Below are 12,296 nucleotides of genomic sequence, written 5' to 3'. Positions count from 1 at the left end.
GAAGGGGCATCGGATGACTTAACTGGCACACCCAGAGACTCTTCTCCATGTGGTCTAGCCTGGGACTCACACACCATGCAGTCACTGGAGCACACCTCCCGGTGCCGACAGCACCACTACATCTTGTGAGACCATCATGGGAGACTACCGGTATACAACAGTATCGGGTGAAGTTGTCTTCAATCCAGCCACCCTCCTGATCAAAAAGCAGGACTAAATGTGTGTTCGCAATATTACTACCTGCTAAATAGCCAGCAGTACACACTATAGTCCATCTGTTTTACCAGCCTTACCAGTTTTGTTCAACTAGTTACTACACACATAGTATTGCTTATTAATAAGCTGAGCAGGTCTAGCTCTAATTCAGCCTACACTTATATGCACGTGTCAAGCCCTCACATATGTTATTACCCATACGCAGGCCACTGCCATGCAATTAGATCTTCCAGGGCGGACAGCATGCCGACAATGGGCAGGAGCTACGCAGACCCACACAGAGCCTGTAATGCACAGCTTAGCTAAAATCTGTTTATATGATTGTTTTGCCTGTTTTAAAATAAGAAGCACTGACAGCTAGATTAGCCAGTCTCAAACCAGTTAACCGGATAGCATTATCCAGTCTAGTCATACTGCCATGACTTACACCACATTTAGTTGCATCACAGCTACTCTTATTGAATACATACCTATCGTAATGTTTAAACGTGAACAATTTTGTCATACATAACTAAAAATGTGCACGTACTCATGCAAACCCCAATGTTAGAAATTTTGACAATCAGTGTGAGGACTGCCGTTGGGGCACCACACACCTGCTGTTATGTTTCTTTGCACTACAAAAATAAAGAATTAAAAAAAAAATAAAAAAAAACCCTAATGCAAGCTTTGCAGTACCTATCTAGGACAATGCAAACATACACTATTGCATCTAGCGTCAGTGGAAATGTGCTCTCACTCTAACTCGGTTTAATGCCTGACCTCACAGTTTTTATTTCTTTCCTTTTTTCTCATCCTCCTGGTATTGCTAGGTCTCTCAAACACCCATGCTTACACACTAAACTAACATGTAACGACACTGCTCACTGTCAGCTTACACCATGCATAGCAAATGCCAGGAATGTGTGGCCCTTCTTAGATTGCATGACAGGAAAGCCTTCGAGGGTCTCCCATGATAATAGCCTGTCCTATACATGAGGGGAAAGTTAGCTTAACCTCCATCTTACAATCTGCTCAAAGCTATAGTTAAGCATAGCCAGTCATATTTAAGCATGTTATATAACTCCTACTAGACAAGGTTAATGTCACGCCTCTTGCCTTGACCTATGTGTTTTACCATAAGCTTAAGTGTACTCAACACTGTGATACCCTGATTGTTGTTGTTCCAATATACCGTATAAGCCTATACCCTAACGACTAATCTACTGTACATAGTATAAGGCTACCGTTCCTAGCCTAACAACCTGCCACACTTACCATTAGGTTCAGAGGGCATGCATGTCACATTACATAAAAGCCACACGCTTATAACCTAAAGCGAACCTAGATATGTTATCCTATGTTATATCATACAAGCAAAGTTTTATTTATGTTAATTTCAAATTACTGCCACACTTTACATTGTCTTGAAAATGCTTGTGGATGCTGTTGTGGCTCCACACGCTCGTTGTCATTGCAAGCACAAGAAAAATAAAGAATTATAAAAATAAAAATAAAAATACCTTGAATCCTCCTGTTGCACTCATAGAGGATCAAAATGAATACAAAGTAAAGTCTATATTAGATTCCCATATTTCCAGGGGTAAGTTGCAGTATCTCATAGATTGGAAAGGATATGGTCCCGAGGAACGTTCATGGGTTGACGCCTCTGATGTTCACGCCCCACGCCTGGTTCGTTTATTTGAGAGGTGTCATTCACGCGGGTCTGGTTCTGCCCGCCCTGTGGGCGGTTCTCGAGGGGGAGGGGGTACTGTAACGATCACTTACCTTTCCCCGCCGGACCCGCGCAGCACGGCGTTCTCCTCCCATACTTCCGGGAGACGGCTCAGTCCCTCTGACGCCGGCCACTCGCTACTCGCCCATTTTTATGACGCGGCGCATGCGCGCCGACATCAGCAAAATAGTGGCGCCAAAATTCAAACGTGGCCACGCTCCCGGACCTATTGGGGGCGTGGCTTTAAAGCTAAAGATCCCACACTATAAAAAGGCAACCATGGCACTTGTTAGGCGCCCTAGTGTGGTTCTTGTTTGAGTCCTCTAGTGCTCTTTTTATTCTGATTGTCTTTTTTGGTATCTGACTCTTGGCTTGTCCTCTGACTATTCTGTTCTCTGGTTTTCCATTATTTTGGCTTGGATTATCGTGTGCCCGTCTTCTGTATTCCGTTGACCTCTGGCTATTCCTTTGACTACTCTCAGACGCAAGTCCAGCCACTCTAAGGTCCGGTAAACGTCTTCCTCTGGGTTTCACTCTGACAGAGCCTGCATACATTTCACCTTGATGGGGAACATACCACCTAAGTGCTGTGGATTGAGCAAAACCATATTTTTGCTCTCTATCTGTCTTCTGCTGGGATGTACACCATCTTGAGCTAACCTGCCTGAGGTCACCACGCATCTAAGCACCTTATTGAAGAAGAGACCAGCCATCTTTAGGCAGGTATCATACCGACCTTGGCACTAAATAGTAGAGTTACTCGAGCTCTACACTTATTAAGTGCACTTCTTACTCTGAACTATTTATAAAGAATATACTACACTATATTTTGTTGTATTTTTTCTCTTTTATTTATTCAATTACCACAGAGACTAGTTCTACCTCTGAGATCACACCAAGGCACCACCTCCTCCTTCTACCATACGCATTTTCTTTTGGGCCGGAACAGAGAGGCTCTTGTTTGGGTGTTTGAGCTGCCTTCAACTGTATGATTAGAAACCTATATTGTAAATATTTCACCTGCACAGATCCCAGCTTGACGTAACTGCATGGGGTTGGTAAATCAGTTGGATTTGAAATCACACTGAGGAAGCAATGGTTAGTGCTGGCATCAAACCACATTACACACATCTCTGTGTATTTCTAGAACTTGATATGAGTACAGATTCACTGCTTGTGACAGTCTGAATCCATGCTTCCAGACAGCTGCACCTACTCAAATTGTCACATTAACCTTTTACATGGATCTGGTTACAAGACGTGATGTCAACAGGAGAAGACAGAAGGGAACATGGAAAAGGGTCTGGATATAACCCGAAGTATAATGAAAGTGTTGGAGAATTCAATCTCAACCCCAGGTTACAGGGATTTGCTCTTTTTTCTATTGTGTTTTATTATGGAGAGAACACATCTATAGTTCTTAATTTGATCCCATGTGATATCACATATCTCCTTCTTCAACACTCGCAGCTTACAAGTGACAATCAAGCAGAGTACCCACAAATGGTAATTATTACTAGTGAACCCACGTAGTGTAATGTTACACAATGACTGGTACCCACAAATGGTAATTATTACTAGTGAACTCACGTAGTGTAATGTTACACAATGACTGGTACCCACAAATGGTAATTATCTCTAGAATGTAAGCTCATGGAGCAGGGCCCTCCACCCCTCTGTTCCTGTACGTCCAGTTGTCTGGTTACAATTACATGTACGTTAGTCCACCCATTTTACAGCGCTATGGAATCTGATAGCGCTATATAAATAATAAAATAATTACTAGTGAACCAACGAAGTGTAATGTTACACAACGACTGGTACCCACAAATGGTAATTATTACTAGTGAACCCACGAAGTGTAATGTTATACAATAACTGGTACCCACAAATGGTAATTATTACTAGTGAAATAACGTAGTGTAATGTTACACAATGACTGGTACCCGCAATGGTCATTATTACTAGTGAAATTATGTAGTGTAATGTTACACAATGACTGGAACCCTCAAATGGTAATTATTACTAGTGAAATAACGTGGTGTAATGTTACACAATGACTGGTACCCACAAATGGTAATTATTACTAGTGAAATTACGCAGTCGCGTTGCATGTACTGGTCTTCCTGTGAATGGACTGTGATAACTGGAAGGGCCTCCTTATTACAGACATTATCGAAGAGATTAGATTGGCCAGCTTGTTGAAAGATACAAACTGTAGGTTCAGAAAAATCTCTTTCACATGAAAGAAAACAAAGTAAAATCATTAAATAAAGCAGAGACCTATGTCAGAATTGTGTTATCTGATAAATCCTACCAGGAACAATTGGATTACAACAGTTTTCCCAATGACTGTCCCTAGAAAAAAGAAGAGATTGACATTGCACATTATTGCTTCATTTGTTGTCTATAACAATTACCGAATACGGCCGTGTGTTGTTATCCCTAATTCACTGCCATTTAGGGTATAAGTTGCTTGTGCATTCTTTTCCCCAAAGTGCATACATTTGCATTTTTCTACATTGAATTTAATCTGGCGTTTGAGTGCCCAGTCCCCCAATCTATCTAAATCCCTCTGCAGCGAGTAATATCCTGCTCACTTTGTATTACTTTACAGAGTTTTGTGTCATATGCAAACACTTAAACATGATTTTCAATGTCTATTTTAATATCATTTATAAATATGTTGAATAGAAGTAAATGGCTCAGTAAGACAAATGGAATAAGCTGCTTCGTCACTTTAAGGCAGTGTGACTATGGTGCAGACAGCATGGTGGTAAAAATGAAGGAAGTCCAAGAACATAAAGGGAATAACTTAACCAGTAGAACAGCCATCAGTTTGGCTAGCACATATTCTGTGGCAAAAGCCATACTCAATATGAAAAGGCATATCAAAGAGATGACTTTGTAGGTGTCCTCTGATACAGCAATGAGATTACAGGCTGCAGTAAGAGAGGTTTCGTAGCGTACACATCCCTACATAGCCTCCTGCTCCATAATACAATCAATGTAGCAGTATGCGGGAGCTGTATTGAATTATACACTGCAGACACGCCATGCAGTAATCTATTGTAAAACGCAGCAGGATATGCATAACAGGTCACCTTATTTAACCCTTTCATATACACGTACTGCAGTTTTTTCTGAGCAAAATGTTCATATATTCCAATTAAACCATTAGGAAATTAGCAAAATTCTGACACAGCTGATGTCCCGAATATTCTTAGAATACATTTATTAACACAATGGAAATCCCACAGGAATCTCTTACAAACTGACAATGAACACAGTCTGTACCGTGATGGGTTATCTGTGGTAATGAGCACAGTCTGCATCGCAGTGGGTTATCTGTGGTAATGAACACAGTCTGTACCGTGGTGGGTTATCTGTGGTAATGAGCACAGTCTTCATCGCGATGGGTTATCTGTGGTAATGAACACAGTCTGTACGTCGGTGGGTTATCTGTGTTAATGAACGCAGTCCCCGACTGGGTACCTCCGCCAATCGTTGCTTCCTAGTATAAGCACCACACCCGACACCATAAGCACCGTAGTCCCCTTAGCCGCTGTAGCTTGGCTGGGGTCTTGCCGCTTCCCACCCTGGACCAACACCTGGATCCAGCTCCCAGTGGGAAGACCTCTACTCCAAGAGATTATAGCCATATAGCCCTTAAAAGAGCTAGTGATGTAATCCAAGGGAGTATAGTGATTTAGCAATCCCCAGAGTGATTATAGCTGTTCCCTCCACACATGAGACAAGGCTCTATGTTGAGGGTGAAGAGGAACTGTTTAATGGCAGCCACAACTGGCCTTATATGCAGGTCCCCATTCAAGGGGTTTACTAAACATATTCAAAGGGCATTCCCCACTGGTCCTGAGAGGGTACTGTGAAAAAGTACACACTGTATTTACATTGGCTCTCAGGTCCAGGACACTCCCACACAAAACTGGATAATCCCTCCCCTGTGCCTGAGAGATAATTGAGTCAGGAACTGTACTAAACTCACTTATCTCCGGGCAGAGAAAACAGATATTTCACAATAACCCAAAAGTAAACAGCCTGTTTCAAAAAGTGTTATGTCATTGCTAATGTTTGCTTTCAAATACTACCATAAAAAATACAAATTGAAAAAAAAAATAATAAAAACATTTCCAAGTTGTCACCATAGCAACCACAACTGGATGGTATAAAAGGCTCAGCCTGCACATGCGCACTTCACCTTAACAGGATAAACATAGCAATTGGCGTTGGAAATAAAAAAAAGCTTTTCTGTTTATGGTAGGTTGGAGGAGCTGTTCATACCTATTGGTCAGCATTGCTGTCAGTTAATTATATATTTACACACTCTTTAATAACATATACACTTCACTGGATGACAGATTTCTTTTTTTCTCTGCTATGGATGGTCCTTATCATTATGTAAGCAAGGAGCACATGGCTGGTGTTCATTCGAGTGTCCCTTTAACAAATCCCAATGCAGACAGAGCACTCAGGCAGACACTGAAAGCTTGCTGCAGTTATACTCTAAGAATAACAATTGTAAATTGTCACAAACATGTCCTTATAAAAAATACAAAAATATAAAAATCATTAAAAAGTTTCACTTCTGATGTGTTTACCAAAATAGCTGCTGAATCATCATTCCAACAGTTTTGTCAAGTCTGCAGTTTTTGGTTTAAGATGTCTGTGCAGCTACTACAATATGCATTGCTCCCGCCTGTTAATGGCAGAGGAAGTTAGAAATATACTGATGATGCCTTTGCTTCTCTATGAATAAAGTGCTCTGAGACAAATCATTGGTTCACACGATATCTGAATTGTGACATGTAGTGCATGTGTACAGAGACCATTATTAGAATTTGTTTTCTTAATAATCCACAGTCCTTCTTCTTGAACCAAATCTTCAGTTCTTCTTTACAAAGCTGGTGCCCTCTTAACTATTGAGTATATGAATATATGGACAGCCAGTGGTGTATCCTGGTTTTGTGCTGCCCTAGGCAGGACGTCATATTCCGGCTCCCAGCCTCACTCTGCGGCGCGCAAGGGAGCTGAGCAAACAGCTCAGAGGAAGTGCTCCCTCGCCAGCCGCCCACCAGCGCCGCCCGACCGCCCAGCATGTCTGTTAGCTGCAAGGCTAACAAGACATTTGCCTTGGGCATTTGGGGGCGGCTTTTTTTGCCGCCCCCTGGAAAATGACGCCCAAGGCAAATGCCTTGTTTGCCTTTGCGGCTAATACGCCCCTGTGGACAGCTACCCCTCCTTCTCCGTTGGCTGACAGGAAGAATGAGAAAGAACTTACAGGGGAATCATCCATTCTCATTGATTAAAAAAATTAAGATCACCTATAAAATTTGTCTTAAAGGAACACTCCAAGCACTATAACCACTAAAGTCTCAAAGACTAATGTATTTCAGCAACTGTTAGCATATTCTCTGGCAAATGTAAAATTGCTGTTTCTCTGAATCCTTTACACAACCATATAAAAAAAAAAAAGTCATCAAATAAAATGAAGTGTTTATGTTGCTTGTCCTTTTAAAGATAGGGAATAATTAAACATTACTACCAATCCCGAGAAGTGACAGTGCCCCTTTAACATTGCAAATCACATGATCGAGGTTATCAAATAACCATCACTCCAATTTAACCTGTTTCAGTAATAAGGACCCATTTTTATTTGGCTTTCTTTTATATATTATTCAAGTTACTGAGATATCATTTAATTCACTTAAACATTTCCGTTTTAGCAGGGATGCTGTAACACTTCTATTATTCGGATATCTCTTCAGAGACAGCATGTTGGAAGCTACACACCCACACTAAGAGATCCCATGTGTGTGTGGGTAAAAGCTTGTCTGGCAGCCTCTGGATTAAAATCTTCCTATATGTGTACCACTACCACAAGAGGGAAACATGGGGATGAGAAACCAAGAACAGAACGCCTTTTTTTTGCCTTTACTAGTTGTCATCTAAATCTCTACATAAACTGGCTTGGGACAAGATATGCTGTAAATGCCCTGTCCATCTGCCAGCAGGTAAGCATAAAGCAGTTGGACTGAGGGTTATAAATTAATATAAACATGGACAGAGACATACATAATTCAATGTTATATAGCAGGCAGGACATATATTCGTATCTTTATTACAATTAATAAACAATATTCTGTAAAGCAGAGCTCAGCAGCCCAAGGCTGGAACATCATCATATGGATGGCTAGCAGAATGGAATGTCTATCTGCACATTATTTGCCCCTTGGTTTGGAGATACTCTCTTGCCAATAGCAATGGCAAATCTTGCACAGCAACTAAATCCCATCTAATGGAGGTCTAGCCTCATGTATCAGAGCTGGCCATGTTAGTACAATGTATTACTTTTAATTAGACAATGCAAACTGTAGATATCCAGCAATATTAAATGGAGGTCTTGTATCTCTACACAGCTTGAATTGTCAGTAAAATAACTAGTTCTCGATGAACAATAACTTACCTTCAGATTACCTTGACGTAAAACGTGCTCTTTTCATGTCACTTTCAACCTGTGTAATAAGGCGTCTGAAGGAAAGCAGGAAATCTTGGCTCTTACTGGATCAGCCTTGTATGAAACATCTGAAATTGGGTCTGTTGTTTTTTTCCATTTTTTTTTTTTATTTGTATTTTTATCGTAGCATAGCAGGTTAGTGCAAGCCAGACAAATAAACGCACAATCGGCTACATTTCATTACATGTGCTTGCATGGAAGCTCATCTTTTACGCAACTTGTAAATTTTGGTGATGACATTGCGTATTGTGTATTTTCAGTATGTAATGTTATTTCTAGAGATTAAATATAAGTGAAGATTTGGGTATTTTAATATGTCACAATTTGAACTTCTGTTTTACTGGTACAAGTATGCATATGGTTACTGTATACCTACTCTACCATTTCATTACTGTTTACGTATAAATATAGAAAACAGAATTTGGTGAAATATCTTTCTTTTTTGCAGTAGTTTATTTTTGGCTGTAATCATTTATTGAATGATATAGAGATAGGCGCTCACTATTGGTAAACATAGCAGCAATTCACCAACAATGAGTTCCCTCACTCTTATAAACCAGAATAAAGGTGAACAGCGCTAATAATAAATAACAATATACATATGAAGGAAGGACCAACTTCTAGTTTGTATATCTTAAAGAGAAATAATGGTGCGATACAGTTAATAGATGTAAAAAATGGTAATATAAGTCAAAGGGTCAAAGGAACACTCAAACTTTATAAAGCTATAAAAGCTCTATATTAGTAGGCCTGGACGGAATAATCCCCATCTATGGATATAACATGGAGGTCAGCAGAGCTTATTTTCAAGTGGATGTGGACATCATTTGGAAAGAGAAACAGAAAAAATTCCAGTGGTATGGTATGTATGTATGGAAATAATTTTTTAAAAGGGTGTTATCCTACTCAAATAACCAAGAGCAAGAACCTGCTCTTGTATGAAGAACTTTAGGTAGAACAATCCCCACCTGAGGATGTATGCAGGAACCAGATAAGCAGCAGGAACTGGGTATACGTAAGTACTCAAAAGACTTGTAAAATATAAGAAAAAGTACTTTTTTTGTAAAAGATAAAACTAAAATGCTATGAGTGCAGCGCACTATTAGAATAAAGTAAAAAAACAAGTCTTATTGCAGAGTAAGTCCTCACTTGACGCGTTTCGCCAAAGCTTTTTCAAAAGTGGATGTAATCATTTATTACCAGTGTGTCTATTGTTCTGCATTAATGGTGAAATTTGGGTTTTCAGTTTTTTGCATTTAACGTTTAATGACACATAGTATGCCTAGTACGAATACATCACTCCACAACAAAATATTTGCACGTAATGTCTATTAATTGATCATCTGAGGCTCAAGACATCAGAAACCTGTGTTATGTTAAATTAAGCTCCTCAGTCAGGATATAATGAAGTGCAGCAGTATTTTGTGGGTAACCACATCGACTGATACCTGCGTGCATGCATTCAGTGCATGGACAGAGTCTTTAATTTGTAATAAGGGCCATGAGCTCCGGGCAGGAAAGCAGACTAATCCCTTTAGCAATACCTATTGCTTGCAGCTCCACTGGTAAAATAAATATTTAACATTTTGTTCAGGATTTTTTTTTATTTTAACATGTCTGTCTCTCTAAACAGCCACAATACATGTATATATGTGAAATGGTGTTTGTCTTTACATTTATAGGCTTCAAACACTGAGTACTGAATATAGTTATTTACTGTAGCACACAATCTATATAACGTACACACAGTATGATTAATGGAAGTGCAGGAGTTCTGCATGCAAGTGCGTTTCTGTACACAGACACCTTTCTCTTTCTTTTCTTACATCCTTTTTGTGCAAGCCAGCCTTTTCTGTACAAATTTATTAAGCACCCCCTTTCCACATTTAGAAGAGTTATGGCTCCTTAGATAGTCATGGCACAACCAGCACAAAAGTGAAGCAACATAGTGAGCAGTTCTGAATATCAAACCCAATATAAATTCTCTTTTACCTAACTCATCGCATGGGAGTGAGGGCAATTGGGGGTTGGGGGGGGGGGGGGGGGGGGGGGGGGACTGGCTTCTCGCATCTGTGTTATCCCACTTCATTTGAAGTAAGAAGATTGACACACTGTATATCATAGGACAGCATTGAGTGATACACACTGTATATCATAGGACAGCACTGAGTGATACACTGTATATCATAGGACAGCATTGAGTGATACACACTGTATATCATAGGACAGCATCGAGTGATACACTGTATATCATAGGACAGCATTGAGTGATACACTCTGTATATCATAGGACAGCACTGAGTGACACACTGTATATCATAGGACAGCATCGAGTGATACACTGTATATCATAGGACAGCATTGAGTGATACACTCTGTATATCATAGGACTGCACTGAGTGACACTGTATATCATAGGACAGCATTGAGCGATACACACCGTATATCATAGGACAGCACTGAGTGATACACACTGTATATCATAGGACAGCACTGAGTGATACACACTGTATATCATAGGACAGCACTGAGTGATACACACTGTATATCATAGGACAGCACTGAGTGATACACACTGTATATCATAGGACAGCACTGAGTGATACACACTGTATATCATAGGACAGCACTGAGTGATACACACTGTATATCATAGGACAGCACTGAGTGATATATGCTGTATTTCATAGGACAGCACTGAGTGATATTTGCTGTATATCATAGGACAGCATTGAGTGATACACTCTGTATATCATAGGACAGCACTGTATATCATAGGACAGCACTGAGTGATACACACTGTATATCATAGGACAGCACTGAGTGATACACACTGTATATCATAGGACAGCACTGAGTGACACACTGTATATCATAGGACAGCACTGAGTGATACACTCTGTATATCATAGGACAGCACTGAGCAATACACTGTATATTATAGCACAGCACTGAGTGATACACACTGTATATCATAGGACAGCACTGAGTGATACACACTGTATATCATAGGACAGCACTGAGTGATACACACTGTATATCATAGGACAGCACTGAGTGATATATGCTGTATTTCATAGGACAGCACTGAGTGATATATGCTGTATATCATAGGACAGCACTGACTGATATACTGTATATTATAGGACCGCACTGAGTGATACACTGTATATTATAGGACAGCACTGAGTGATACACACTGTATATTATAGGACAGCACTGAGTGATACACTATATATTATAGGACAGCACTGAGTGATATACGCTGTATATCATAGGACAGCACTGAGTGATACACACTGTATATCATAGGACGGCACTGAGTTATACACACTGTATATCATAGGACAGCACTGAGTGACACACTGTATATCATAGGACAGCACTGAGTGATACACTCTGTATATCATACGACTGCACTGAGCAATACACTGTATATCATAGGACAGCACTGAGTGATATACGTTGTATATCATAGGACAGCACTGAGTGATACACTGTATATTATAGGACAGCACTGAGTGATATACACTGTATATCATAGGACAGCACTGAGTGATATACGTTGTATATCATAGGACAGCACTGAGTGATACACTCTGTATATCATAGGACAGCACTGAGCAATACACTGTATATTATAGCACAGCACTGAGTGATACACACTGTATATCATAGGACAGCACTGAGTGATACACACTGTATATCATAGGACAGCACTGAGTGATACACACTGTATATCATAGGACAGCACTGAGTGATATATGCTGTATTTCATAGGACAGCACTGAGTGATATATGCTGTATATCATAGGACAGCACTGACTGATA

Source organism: Pelobates fuscus, chromosome 6, assembly GCF_036172605.1.
Source record: "Pelobates fuscus isolate aPelFus1 chromosome 6, aPelFus1.pri, whole genome shotgun sequence".
Taxonomy (NCBI): domain Eukaryota; kingdom Metazoa; phylum Chordata; class Amphibia; order Anura; family Pelobatidae; genus Pelobates; species Pelobates fuscus.
Note: the sequence above shows the minus strand (reverse complement) of the source record.